The following is a 15,792-nucleotide window of genomic DNA, read 5'->3' on the forward strand; positions in this document are numbered from 1 at the left end:
CAACAGCAATGTTAACAAACGATTGGGAGCCAATCAAAAGGTGTATTTCCTAGAAATTGACAGCCACTGGAAAAAGGTAAAAAAGAGAAAGTCAATCGTCTTTGACTATTATTGCCACAAGGAGACCAAAAGAAACCTTTTTTACGAGTTGCTGTGAAACTTTCATCTTTTTTACTTTTCCAGCAGAAATGTTTTAATTCCTTCTTTACAGCATATTTTCTTGTAAAAGTTTGCCTTTAACCGGAGACACGACCCAAAGTTACACATGCTAAACACACTAGGGCATGTAGTTCCATGGTCATAACCTCCAATCTGGTGAAGGGGGGACAGATGGGGAATTGACCGGATGGGTATGGCTTCAGGGCCGATTTTACACCTTCTGTGGCCAGGTGGAGGAGAAATAATGCGAAGAGTTATTTGAAAGTGAAGACAAATATTTTACTTAGACGAGTGAGCGAATTCAACTGCAGCTGCGCACTAGACTTTACTGGAACAGTGTGAATGAGATAATCGCTGTAGATAACAGCAGGTAATACCACATGCAAGTAATAGGGCTGAAACGCCTAAAATCGATCGGCAGATGGCAGTATTGTGTGGTTGATATCACTGAAGGTTTCTCTAATAAAATGTATTTGCTAAAGGTGTTTCTATATGCCGTGTAATCATTTTAGAAATGTGAAAACTTTGGAGTGGATTTAAGGCGCCAATTCTACTTATTTTCCTTCGTAACAAGCAGTTTATTTCCCCCAGAATTCCCTTTTACGCTCGTATTGGGACACTTAACCATCCATTGTGACATTGAAATAGTAACACTTAGATCCCTTTGTTTTTAGACATCGATGAGTGTGCTGTACAGGTCGACCCATGTAATGCTGTTGCCAACTCTAAGTGCAAGAATACGGATGGATCGTACAACTGCCGGTGCAAAGATGGATTTGTAAAGAACGGTACTATTTGTGAAGGTGCAACACAGTTTTATCATTAGTAGGGATATCTTCTATTCTGTTTTAATTAGCTACAGTTAAAAACTCTATTTGTCGTTATGTAAGGACGGTTTGCCACATTTAAGAATCTTATTTAACAAATAGGCATGTATCAGGAAAAAAATAATAAATAACCCATATGAAGTTAGAATCCACTACATAGTTGGTTAAAGTATCCCACATGGTATTCCTCCAGCGGTTTATCCAATGCCAGAGAGTAAACATACCTTAGTGGAGAAACACTGGCGCTCATTGCGATGCTCTCGCACTTAGAGCCGATAAATATCATCGCCTGAAGGACAGATTTATTCACCTATGGCTTACATACAGGTTACCCAACAGCATTTGAACCGGAAATTTAAAATGTAAATATGTAGATTTTCTCGTATAACAAGACAAAAAGGTGGTAATTAATACCTATTGTAGAAGCTATATTTCGGTGGCGAGATCTTTTTACAACCTTGTTCCCAGGAAAACTGGAAACAAAGACAAATCATATAGAAATGTTTGTGCATGACCGGATGTAATAAAGTGATGTAAAATTGAACAAAATATATGAAGTGACTGTATTCAAACTACAAGTAACACCCAACGATACAGCACGACAGAGGTATCTACGGATCAGGGGACAGTTATTTACGTATTACTTTGTTTGTTTTTTTTTTAGTTGACATATGTAAGAACTACCAAAACCTGACAGATGCGGATAGAAGATATGACTATAAAGCAGGATACGAGCAATGTGACTACACACTCAATGGCTGGTATCGCTTCCAAGGAGCTGCAGGCACAAAAATGGTGACCACATGTCCACCGATGGACCGTTGTGGTGCACACTATCCTATCTGGTTGAATGGTGATCATCCTACATTGGCTGAGGGTACAGTCGCAAGAAAAGTCTGCATTCACCGGTATGGAGGCTGTTGTGACATATTATTCACCATTCATGTAAAGAACTGCAGCTCCTATTACATCTACAACTTATTTCTCCCAGGTTTTTGTCCTGTCCGATATTGTAGTACTGACTAATCCGGTCAAAGCATGTGTATGTTTCAGTTAGCTTCAGTTCAATAGTAGTGGAGGGAGACTTAGATCATTATCTCTTTTAGTGCCAAGCGGGATATTACTTCCGACATGATTACCTACAGTGAAACTTAACCATGGCCTGGTTGTTCAAAGCATGACCAAGCTAGTCCAAAATTAGTGTTACTCATTTATAAACTTAAGCCATTTTTTTTTCTCTCTCAACTTTTGACGACGACTTACAAGCTCTAAGTCCTCTAAAAATTAGCAAAGAAAATACTTTTACTCATGAAAGAAAACTTTAAACCTCCATCAACTCTTAAACCTGGATTACGAACAACCCGACCGCTGTAAACAAACAAAACGCACATCGAGTTTCAGGCGTTTCTCGGGAGACGAGTTGAGGGCGTGACATAAGACGGCTGTTTTCTAAGGCAAGACACTGTAACGCTTTAAGGAAAGTTAGTTAATGAATAGCAATCATATCAATGCCAACAGCATTAGCAAAGCAACTCGCATTCTCTTAACGAAATTGAAGGCTTTAACGAAATTAGTTGTTCAAGATGATTTGTTATAACTTTGCACATTTTGTCTTATAAAAGAGCTACTAGGAGTTTGTTTTGGCCTGGTAAAGCCCTTGAATCAAAGCAGGTCGCTTTTAAACGCCTCTCGAGCGCCAATTCTTGTCGGTGATTTGAGCAATCCATTTGCTCTTGTTTCTAGAGAAAGAAACAGTGTGTGATTAGAAAAACTTAAAATCTGATAATTTGTCCAATATTCTGTCATTTGTATAATTTGTGAAAAGTAAGGGTTATTTAAACCTTTCATAACTTCCGTTCACCTTTTTGATTAAAACGCAGGATTTGCAATATTTTTCTCGATTGCTCGGCCGGAACAACCGTTACGTTGTTTTCTCTGGAGAACTGCTATTCAGTTTAAAAGTTATTCAACACTTTTTTAACCAGTTTTGATTGAAATTATAAGCCGTATACAATAGGGATAACTCGTTTTTAGCTGGTGTAGGTAAACTTTTGTTTTGTTTGTTTGTTTGTTTGTTTTCGTTCGATTGGCTTTAAAAAATTATATCTAGTGTAATGGCCTATCGGGAATACCAAGAGTTCTTAAGTAAAAGTGTTTGGCTTGATTTAAAAATGATACAATCAATTTCGAATAAAATAGTAACTTCTCGTAAATTTCACTGAGTAGCACAGCCTAGTCTCTATAGTATAAGCAGACCGGAAAGCTTTTCAGTTTTTTTTTTTTAATTCAAAACTTTTTTCTTCTTTTTTAATTTGGTTTGATTTTTCTAAATTTAAAATTAAACACTAAACTAGCAGTAGACCTCTTCAGGAAGTTTTACAAACATACACCAAACGCCTGTATTTAAGCCACACTAGTGGCTATTTCGAAGACAAAAACCACTAAGGTTTTCTCGGATTTGCGAAAGGAAGCAGGCGCGTTGTGAAATATTTACACAAAGCGTGACAAAGTTTTAGCCACCGTAGTACCAATGAATGCGATTGCGTCAGGCGCCTGTACAGGACGGATAGAGAGGAGAGAATTATGAATTCCCTGCACGGCTGAAAATGCCGGCTGATATGGAATGACGGTGGTAGAACTCTAGGTACAATATGTCGGATTTTTCAAAAGAAATTATCTCATCTCTGAAAGTTCCAAGGCTGCTGATTTCTGTTGCAGCAGTTTGAGCTGGTAAATTATGTGCACATAATGTACATATTAAGAGGCCAACCAAAGAAATCTCTTCCAGACATTTTGCCCGTTTCCTCGCTCTGTCAAAAAAAAACTCTTCCTTCGGTAATCTAACCAAGAAACAATTCAGTTTGGAAGTCTCCTCTTTCTTTTAGCCCAACATCTGTCCCAAAATTCTCTTTGGTGTTTCAAGTTTTCCAATCAGATTGATATGAGAATTTTACTTTTTATCACATCGATTTACATTAAACTTTGTTTAATTCTTCCACGGTATTCTTCAAAGATTTTGCGTTACGTCATTAAGACATTATTTCGTAATCTTAATCTTCATATTCCTTAGTTAACTCAACTGTGATAGAATCCAGGCAACGAAGTTATTTCCACAAACAGGCATCTTTAAGGGAATGATCAAATTCATTACTTTAATTTGTAAATATATTTTTGAATATACAGCTTAAAAGCTGTAGTGCTAACATGGTATAACGTAATATATAGATTTAGGCCGGCCTAAAAGCGTATCTCCTGGGCCGGTTTGTTCAGAGCCAAATAACCCAGGAAAAGGTAGAATTTTGATTTGAGTTTTGTAAGCTTTGCGGCGAGGTTTTCTGTGTATTGTTTGGCCTTCTGTTTTGAGTTTTAATAATCACTATATACACAAAACAAAGCAGCAAAAACCATATGTATAGAAGAAAAAGTTATAATTCGGTTAACTTTTAATCCTGGGTTAGCGCTAACCGGCTTCCGAACAATGTTGCCCTGTTTTCAACAAGTTAACCTGAGATGATTCTGCGATCCAATCGAAAATTAGCACTTGGACAGCGGTCAACTTAAAAAAAAACACGCGACCTCGATGAGCTGTAAACTTGAGCCCGCGATATGGTCACGTGATACTGGTCAGTGGATATCTTGTTTTGACAGACATCAATTGATCATAACATGGATGTCCAATATCAAAGAAGTACACGGTAAACCAAGGCTGTATGTCTCTGTCAACCTATTATTTGGAGTATGGCCGCCCTGTTGCGCGACTCGTCTTCGTGGTCGTCGTCGTCGTGGTCATCGTCGTCGTCGCCGTCGTGCGTACGCGCCCACGAACAATACCGCTAGCCATGATAACCATGAGAAAATCAACTCATGGGTTTCCTTTCCTTTCCTATATGAGTGTGTGGCTCCGCTTCGCGGCCCTTCGGACCACCGGAGCTCCGCTAAAAACAGACAATAGTCACTTATAGTATATACGCCCAGTACCTTTGTTATTTGATTCTGCATATGTTAATTTTAAAATAAGTAATGACTTTCAATAATTAACCATTTTTAACTTTTCTCATTTGCATTACAGTTTAAATATAGTGGATGCAAGACAATTTCTGGCAGAAACTATAAAATGCCCAAAATTGCCTTGCTTACAAGTTGGATTATACTTAAAAATTGTTATTATTGGGGCAGTTTTTAACTCTATGAGTACGTACCTTATAAGATTTAACGTCTATTTAAAAATATAAATAAAGACCCTTTATTATTATAACAGTAATTATTATTCAACTTGTGACTCAGAATAATGTAATGTTTACTGGGATTAGTACAACTAAGTTATACATATACATGTATGTTCAGTTATGTTTACTGCAGCGCTGAGTTATGAAAGGGCCAGTACCATGATAGTGCTTTTGTCAAGTTTTCCGTGCGACAAAAGACACCAGGAGTCAAAAGAAAAGCATTGAAATTATTGCTAATTAATTCGTTCATGATGGAAAAATAGATTTCAAATTGCAACAAATTGACTTAAACGAAATTCAAGTTGAGAATGAAACTAACTCTTATCGCACCAAATCCCTTCCCTGGTTAAATTTGCATCCCACGAAGGTATTAGTTCTCTTACAGATTCGAGCAGAAACTAATTAATTTTCAGTCTATTTACAATTTTCAAACTGTACAAATGACTTACGCGCTATCACGCTACACTGAGGCCCAATGCCAACTTAGCGCAGTACTAATTAAATTACATTACGTACAATACAACGTTTAGTAATGACTTATCCAACGTATTTTAATATTCAACACATAGAGAGGTTTTTAACTGACTGTGGTAAAACGAGAACCAAGGTAATCACTCTGACCAATCAAAAAGGACACAGATATTCGACTGAAGCAATATTGAACTCGAATACGAACTCGAGAAAACATGTGCGAGCGAAGCTTAGCTAGGATTGCTTGAAAATGAGACGCTGGTCTTTTAAACTGATCACTAAGGGTAGCAAGGCAAAATCAAAGCAAATTAACGTGAATTACCTTGGGAATTCAGAGAAAAACCTCTGTGTTAGTACACTCTTCCTGAATGCATGATACAGTTATAACCTGTCGGTGTAAATACTTTTTTATTGCGTAAATGTGCCAGAAGTCTGAATGGAACGTAAGATGTTATCTCGAAAGGTGTTTTTGTTGGGAAATCAAAACATGCCACTTAATCATGGTTTGTTTTAAACATGAACTTTTCGTTAGTGTTAAACGTATAAGAAATACGGCGAAGAATAACTTCTCTTCATAAAAACTTTTTCAGTCTGTTTTAATAACGACTAAAGAGTCTACATGTAGAGATTTGGATGGAAATGTTTGTGATCTGCGTGCTACTTGTGGGCGGATAAACACGGGATTGAATTGATTAAATTAGAAGTACAAACCGTAAACTCTATATTTGAGACAGTTGTTCCATCCAGGCATGAATGCAATGATTCTGTAAATATATATGTTAGTTAAAGAAAAAAAATGTACACGTTCCAGAATGTTAAACTAAATAAAATTCGTCTAAAGTAGTCTGTTTTTTGTTCGCGGAATTTGAGTTTTATTTGGAGAGACTTCATCGGAGTCACGTTATAAGTACTTGTAACTCTGCACATCTCAATTACCTTCACAAATTAGAACTGATCAAAATAAATGTTTTACTTATTGCACCGTTGCAACCGGTTTAAAGAACAAACCAAAAAAAAATCATTGACAGTTCCTCAAAACTCTTTCCATTCAGTTCAGTGTAGATTTTGTTGGTACAATACTTGCAGGACACTTGAAGAAACAAACTTTGGTTCGAATTTGTTCAATTTTTCGACACATAAAGATATACTAGTGATGGAATGTTTCTGACTGGTCTCCCGAGAAAAACCCCAGGACTTAATTGTTAGTATACATACGAGCCTTATCGAGAATAGGAACCTTAGTAGGGACGACGATGACAGACTGCAATGGGTACCGGTTTGCTCCTAGAGCATCTAGAAATCGTCTTTTCTCCTCGCTCATTGCGACAATTAAATCTGCCAACATTCAGAGTTGGATTTGTCCTTACATATGGAGCTGCTACTGCTGCGAAGAACTGAACTTCAAGCAAACTTGCTTCGCAGGCACATGTTTGGAGAGAATGGGGAGTGGCCTTTCTACAGTATGTTGTTTACAATACTAACACGGCTACTTGCACTGCTTATAATACTAATAGAGTTACCTACCCTATTTGTTATACAATACGATTACTCACGACACTTGAAGGGCTAATTTTTACAAACTTACAATATAATACAATGACACAAGAACAAGTTCACAGACCCCCATTTTGTCATTATTGACAGAATCAGGGTCAAAAATAAGTTTTTGTCAAGGGGGTTCAGGGCACCCTTACGATTTTGGAACATTTAAGGAGGTTCTTGAAAATGCTCTTCAGAGACATTTCTTTTTGCTTAAGTCAGATGTTAAACAGAGGATATAACATGGCCACGCGTAGCCAAATAATATTTCAACTTGAGACGAGAAATTTCGTATCTCCAAGCAAGCCATGTAATGTTCTATGTATTTTTTAAACAGCATTTCAGTTTTGCTGCGAAAGGCGCGTTTTGTTATGTAACCATAGCAACTGTGATCTTTTCGGTTGAGAAAATAACATGCGTGGTATTTGGACATGTGAGTATATCAAGTTTTCGCGCGAAAGCCCACCTAGTATTTCATTCGTGTTTATATAATAAAGAAGGCTATGTTATCCCTGATTGGTAAAAACAAAGAATCAAACTCTACCACCTTCTTTCTGAGCTATCAGGATTTTGTATTCTAACGGGCCGTTAATGACTCGGACTATAGTTTCGCACGAGGAGTCACAGGCTTTCAAACCAGGTGCCCCTAAAAAAATTAAGTTCAACGTGTCAAACACCTTAAAACAGTCTTCAGTAATCTCTTTGCAGAGGTTGGGGATCTATAGTTAAGATGTAGCATTTTCAGTTTTCTTAATGGGAAAAATTCTGTTTTTTTTTTTCGAAAAATCAAAGTTTAGAAACACTTTAAACCCGTCTTCAGTAATCTCTTTGCAAAGGTTGGGGATCTATAGTTAATATTTAGCATTTTCATTTTTCTCAATGGGAAAAATTTTGGTTGTTTTTGGAAAAATCAAAGTTTAGAAACATGTTTTTTTTTTTTTTCAGGCAAGCCGAAACAAACTCTTCGTCCTTCTTACAAAAAAATCTCTCTTATTACGTCCTTCAAGCGGTGCATCGCCATTGCGTTTATTAAACCACGTGCACAAAGCAATTTTTTGATTTGCCTTCCCCCCCCCCCTCCCCCTGCCCCCCTTAACCCCCGGGACACGACCGCCTGAAACAATCCTCCGTAGGGAAAAAGATGGCGACTGGTACGTTTACCCATAGTTCTTAGCGTACGTAAACCTTAGCAACGTTCATACACATGTACAGAAAAGTTATAAACTCTTCAAACCTAGGCTGCACAATGTCCTTAGTACAGGGACAATTGTAAAAATGTGGTAAAATGTACTGCCGCCATCTTTTTACCTACGGTGGATTTCCCACCCCCAGGCACGAAGGACAGGATTAGTCCCGGGGTTGCCCGGGGGGATGGTAACAGGTGGAATTGAACCGCCCATTACAGTGAAAGCACAATTGAGCTGTGAAATCCACAAATCTTATAGAAAATGCTGGAAATGTCAAGTCACTTTTTGTCATCACAGCACCGCTGTGAGCTGAAAAACCTGGATGTTGCCTTGAATATTGCAGGAGTTGAAAAACATGCTCGGAAAACTTGCAGTTGCTGTCAACATCGACACCTTGGGGGCCATTTGATTCGAGTTTTGAATGAAAGGAGCGTTAGTGACTGAATTTGTGTCAGCTGTGGTTGATGATTCTCAAATCAATTTGATATTGTGTCGGAGATATTTTCTCGCTGCGATACAAGTGGCTGTGAGCTGAATTTAGCTATACTTTACTTGCTGCTGAAGCATTCGCGTCGAAAAGCAAGGTTTATATGTGTTTTGTTTTAACTGATTTTAAGAAGGGGTGTTGCGCTGTTTCATTCCAGGCATCTATCTGTGTCAACAATTATTTTGAGACTGACAGAAGTTAAATACTCTAAATATTTTAATCTCATATAAAACACTTTCATTAGTGGGCTTGTTATTCGAGACAAAGCAATGGATTCTTACCTTAAAGTAACACCATTTTTTTTTTTTTTTGGTTAATGTAGTCTCGTTCGACTGCCGACTGAGACTGCTTAAGAGTTTTTTTCCGAGTCATGTCCTAGAAAAGAAAAGGTTCTTTTTTCCCCTTCAATCTGCTTATCGTACCTATTAACAGCCTCCACAAGACCTTTTTGTACTTTATCTTTCGCCCACCCACGTAAAATATTATCTAAATTGTGAGAACTTTCCACCATTTAAAGGAGAAAATCACAACAAAAAAAGAATTAGTTTTTTTTTTTTTTTGTCAACGCTAACAAAAGCCTCGCACTAAGTTTAGCCACTCACCGAAGTTTCAGCCTCTAAAGATGCGGTTTCCCTTATGAAATTCGTCTCCAAAGAAACCCAAAATTTTAGACAGTACAAAGCAGTCAGGCCGCGTTTTGTGACTTCATCCCGTCCAACGGATTTTGCCCAAATGGCTTCCGACATAACGTAACCCGCGCGAAGGTCAAACTATTTATGCATAGCCGCGCGGACTGGGTCTACGCGGGGGATTGGTTTCTACATTAGGTGAGTGAAAAAGTTGAATGTTTACTTGCCACGGGTGAGGAAAAAAATTAAGCCTTTTGAAGTTACCCTTTCCATTAAAAAAAACCAGAGGGAATATGTTTGTTATAGTGATGTCATCTAAGCGTTAGTCCTTTAATAGATCATAGGTGAGAGCCAATCAAAATGCTGGAATAATTTGACTTATTACATAAACAAAGAGAGAGAACACGGAAAATGCCGTGGAAATTCAAGGCTGTTAAAAACAAAAGCTTGGGCCTTTTGAATGGATTACACCATGGTTCACAAATCGTATCTTTGATTGGGAAAGACATCCGCCCATTAACAGGCGCGCAAGATGGAATTCTTTCCTCAAGCGTAGTTGAAAACCGCGTATATCGAAATGTTTTGTTTTCATTATACTTGCTAAGTAACTTAAACGGGAAGTCTACGTAAGAGCAGGAGGAGTCAAACTGTCACGAACAGAAATAGCTCTGAATGGCAGCGCCATCTCCTATTGGGCAGTGTTGTTTGTAAGGAGCTGTTATTTTGACTGCGCGCACATCTCTTTAACACTATCTCGATATTTTCCTTGACTTAAGAACTGAATACATCCGTTGCGGTGTAAAAATGAATGTTTCAGCGCTCGTTTTTCTTTCGTGGACTTCAAAAATGCTTCGCCCAACGCACGCAAAGGGTGAGTTCGAAAATGTCCTTACATTTTAATTTAAATCGCGTTTTATATTCTCCTAGCTACTTTGTGTATCCTAACATCCACTTGCCTGGGCTGTCACCCCAAACTCTGCCTCATAATCGGGTTGAGTTTGTAGTTGGTTCTTCTTTTCAACCTCTTCTTCTCGTTCATGTTTTCTTCCGTGTACTCCTATTTTCCTCTCTTCGTAAAAAAACCGACATTTTAAAATTCCAATTTTACTCGGAATCCAAGCATCACACGTTTCTCAGTCGCAAGACTTGTACGTGGTGTCTTCCGTCTTCAAGAAAGTTAATTTAATACCCTTTAAATATTAACATTCAGTAAGAATTCGCGAAGATCACCGTAGATTAAATTTTCCCGGATTAAACTGACGTTATTTTATTAGCTACCAAAAACGGAGAAAGATAAGTATTTCGGGTAGCATTTTTATCTCCTGTCTGTCTCTTTTGCGAAAGTAATTTTGGTCCTTAATTGACGAAGCGTGAAGAGTACAAAATTAAGACCCATGTGATAATATAAAAGGCGTCTTCTGAGGTACTTATTGGTTCAATTGTTTTTGATGATGATGATGATGATGATGATGATGATGGTGGTGGTGGTGTTAATGATGGTGATGATTATTTGGGAAACACATTTGCAGTTCAGTCATTTTTGTCCTCTTTGTCTTTCTTGGAACTTTATTTATTTCTTTATCTAGCATTCTCAGTATTTTAAAGGACGGTTCTTGCAATATGTATAAAATACTGGAACTGGTTTTGAGAGTAAAGAAAACCGTTTTAAATGATATGTCAAGTTTCTTGATGCATCTGTTAGTTTTTCAGAAATAACACTTACCGGAATTTACTTATAATTTGTCTCTCAATATTTTGTTGAGCATCTATGAGGCAAATTGCACGAGACGTTGTCTAGTGTAACGCTCCCTGAAATGAACATGCCTCGCATCATCGACACAGCAATCGTTTCAAAATTAAGTAGAATGTGGTACACCTAATGCAACATCGCTGCAACGAAAACGTTTCGAGATCTCTTTGTTTCAAGGGACGATAGACAGGGTAATTTTCAGAGAACTTGTGTTGCAACACAACTTTGACACAAGTTCCTTGAGAAATAATCCAGGATAAGAGCGCTTTAGGGTTAATTCAATGGAATTCCCTTGGACGAACGAAAAATATAAATATTGTACTCATTTAGCGCTTTTGGGATCCCACGCTTTATGCAAATACAAATGGCATACCGATCAGGTGATTGCCGACGCAAAATTCTTCACAAAACGCCGAGTGGCTAATTACTACATGCATTTATCTTATAGCGTCGCTTTGTTCTTAAAAATGATTCTCTGTCAAAACCTGCTATATTCTCACTTGTTTGTAAAAGGGATCTGTAAAATGAGTGTCCACTCTACTTTCAAAGTGCACTATGATGGATTAAATGACGTCAAAAATACCACTCGGGTTGAAGTTATAATAACAATTAGTACAGCACTTCGCATGAGTAATAACAAAAACTTTGGCCCTTACATTCGTGCAAATTTCTACTCAAATTGTTATCTTAATTTCAACCAGAGCAGTATTTTTGAGAAAATGACATCATTTCCTCAAATTCTCAACCAAGATTTGGAAACCAGGAAACTCAATAGCGGCCGTAAATTTTGGAAATAAAGGCCCAAACAATGCGAGTTCTAATTAATGTTCTTAATAGATTGAAATTTGGCAAGATATCTAGACGAGACGTATTGTGTACGCCCATGTGAAATAATGGATATTGAGAATTTGATCATAGGGGCACTTTAAAGAAAGATGATGCTACATATTTAAATATTCTTGTTCATAAGATGGGTAAGGTAGCTAATCTGACACTCATTGCTTTGCGTTTTGTGTAAACTTTGCGAGAAATCTTTTGAAAAATCCTTGCAAGAAACTACGTGAAGTTCAAATGGAAAATAATCGAAATACAGGCTTTCTTGTTTCACACGTGTAGTCCGAGAAACCTTTCCTACTACATGTAATCAGGCCCTATATTATCTGAATTTAATCATGAATATATATAAATGTGCACTTTACGCCCATGGGCTGTGTCAAATTTTTTGGGTTTATTCTTCTGTTATAAAGGTAATCATCCTTTGCATTCTGTAGGCAAAAAATAAAAATGACATCTTACCTGCTCGAAAGCACTCGATTATTGATAAAGGAAGTTAATGCTAATAGCAGGTGGATTTGAATATTGCATTTTCTCCTCTGCATAAAGTTGCCGTTTATCATAATTGTCTTAAAGTCCCTAAGTTAAGACAAATTACACGGAAAACATCTTTATTCTTTACATATGTTGTAGTCTTTAGGTTACTAGGCGGGTTGTTTTTATCGAGCGAGCAAAGTCGAATCTTTCGTCGTGCCTTTTTGTATTCTTTTTGTCTAAGGAAGCGATATCTTGGATTCAGTGAGTTGAAGAAGGCGACCAAAATGTTAAGGTGATAAGTGAACAAATTTAACCAGCTCTTTTCCAGCAAAAACGTCAGCTTTGCAGGTTATTGAGAGTCAATTCCTCTAAACACTGAGACTGAGATGACAGCCGCCAAATTTCGGATTTCTTCATGTTTTGCCCAAATAACCTCTATAGTGAGTTGTTTTCGAAAATACCATTCAAAGGTCCTGAAGCGCTTTAGTGTTTTCGAAATCGCCATTTTAGCCGTCAGCCAAAAAAATGGCCGAAAATTGTGCATTTTGTTTTCACTCGTACAGATCAACGCGATCATATCTATCAATATACTTGGACTGGCTCATGGTGCATTTTTTGCTGTTTCTAAAGTATTCATTTGATTTTTGTTTCTAAAGCTCCAAAGTTACTTTGGAGTTCCAAAGTTATTTTAGGCCGATACAAGTACCTTCGTCAAAGCTCGTGAGCGAAAGGGCTAATTTTAGCTAATTTCAATACCATCAAAAGCCCACTGGTACAAAGAATTTGAAGTCGAATATAAAATTTTCTAAAAGCCCATATACTCTATATTATGGCTGTGTGAAAGTCTCTTTTGTGGCCCGAAAACAGTATCCCGTCGAGAGACATAAACGTGTGATACATTTTGGTAAATTCGTTATTCGTGAAACCAACATGGAACTTGGCCAGCTACTTTCATCAAGAACAAAAATGAGCGAATGGAAACTTTTTCTTTAATAACGATGCGTGTAATTTTTTTCTCTTTTTCCTCTTAGATTGACTACATGATTAGCTTTTGCAAACAATTGCAGTTAACTGAAAATAGACGCTGCTTTTGGAACACTGTAATGTTATGCAAATTTATTTCCATCACCGGCACGTGCATATCGCCCGAAACCTATTTTCCTCCCGCCTATGTTCTTTTTTTTTTTTTTTTAAGGTGACAACTGTAGTACACATTATTCGTTCAATATCGGAAGTATTAATTTTTGTGGAAGAACTACAGCCGAACCTGACTTCAAGGAAAACAAAAAACATTTTTAAACGTGAAGCGTGAGTAAACAATCGATTACAGTTGCGTCCATCATGTTTGGCGTACATATTCCAGCACAACCATTTCAATTCCATGTAGAATGGTACACTCTACTTAAAAAATAACCGTCTCATCGCAGCATTTCTTGAAATCCTGGTCTGAGACCAGGTAATGATAATAAAGCGCGAGCAGTTGGCGAAACTTCATCATCAACTGTCGAAAGGTTGTGGCATAAACAAGATGATTCAGCCTTTGAATTTCTTCCCGTGTGCTTGCAATTCTTATGGATACAATTGCCCCTGTCTTTTACCACCAGATTTATAGACGAATCGTTTGTTTCCTATTAGCTAATATGGCAGATACCTCTGAATAAAGCACATACTGTGACATTATTTTGCTTGGAGTGTTCCAACAGTCGTCCGCCATTTGCAAAACGTAAGCAGCAAGACAGAAAACCACAAAGGCTTCTTCGTCAATCGAACTACGCAGTCCAGATTTCTTGCTTACAGAGTTTCCAGACTTCACTCTCTTTCAAAGTTCCAAGTCTTCGCAGTTCTGTTGACCAGTCCGAATAACTGTCATGGCGTTAGTTGAAAGTACTTGACCTTGTTTGGTGGTCCTGAGTTTACACAATCCTGCAAATGTGGATCGCGTGACAATCGGCCACTGTACCAAATATGTCGAGGAACCTCTGCAAAGTGAGTGAATGATGGCGGCGAGTGAGTCCAAACTGTCCGCTCGTGCAAGTAAGGTGGATCGCATTGTCAGCCTAAATAAACATTTTTGGACGAAATTGGAGGATGTAAGCGGAAGGGAGTGTTGTTTAATTCTGCAAGAGTTCAACTTCAACTTCATCTTCAGGCTTTATTTTGCATTTACAGTTTTGAAATAACAATATTAGCATAAAAAAGGAAAAAAGATACATATATAACAATTACAGGTGACAATGGTCTATAGTTTGTGCATGGAGGCTAATAGAACCGCGATGTTATCGAGTTAGCCTCCATCTTGTTGGAGCGAACATAAAAAAACATGGGAGTAGAAGGGCGGATTACTAAAGGAAAGAGCTAGAAGAATTGTGGAAAGAGGATAAAACTCGACGAATCACAGAGCCGCGGGTCCTGCTATCACGGCATGTCTACGTGGATTATTGGAAAGTATTACCGTCCGCGTTCACAAAAGTTGTACAACACACCTTTCCTCTTTACCTCTAAAATACATGTTTGTCGTTCATGCTTTTTGAATAGAAATGCACCGGTGATAGGGCTGGGATACAAAAAGGACAAAGGAGGCCTAGAGGGCATCAGATTTTAGATACGCGGTGTGAGTTTACATACATATTCACTCCTGTTGCTTTCTGCTAAACTATAGAGACTATAATATGGGCGCTTGCCACAAAACCAAAAGTTCCGAAATTTTTCAAAGAGACACGAATGGTACGGAAATTTCCTGGAAAAGGTTTCAGAAAGTCCGGACATTTTTGGCCGGAAATTTTTTGGTCGAAGGGAAAGCGCCCATATACATACCTCGTTAGCCGGGAAATAGCGGAAAAATCGGCCACTCAGAAGAGCTAAAATTTTCCTTTATTTTACCTTGAGAATTCGCAATTATTGACATAGCGAACTTCTACATCCATAATTAGGCGGTATAAGATAGTTAGGCATTATGTACTGTAATCTTATTTTGCGCATTTCAGAGGCAGAAATAAGAGTGAATGTGTGGACTGTCCACCGGGACAAGACAAGTGTCTGTTGTAGACTAGGAGTCCGCTGTGGAGACGTAGCCGTTAGTGGAGGTTTGACTGTGTAGTCTATGTAGTTTTTAAAAAGAAAGTAGCGGGAGTGAATATGTACGTAGACTCTCAACACGTATCCATGAAAGACTAGTGTCTCCTAGGCCTTCTTTTTCCATCCTAATC

The sequence above is a fragment of the Orbicella franksi genome, chromosome 8 (genome assembly GCF_964199315.1).
Source record: "Orbicella franksi chromosome 8, jaOrbFran1.1, whole genome shotgun sequence".
NCBI lineage: Eukaryota > Metazoa > Cnidaria > Anthozoa > Scleractinia > Merulinidae > Orbicella > Orbicella franksi.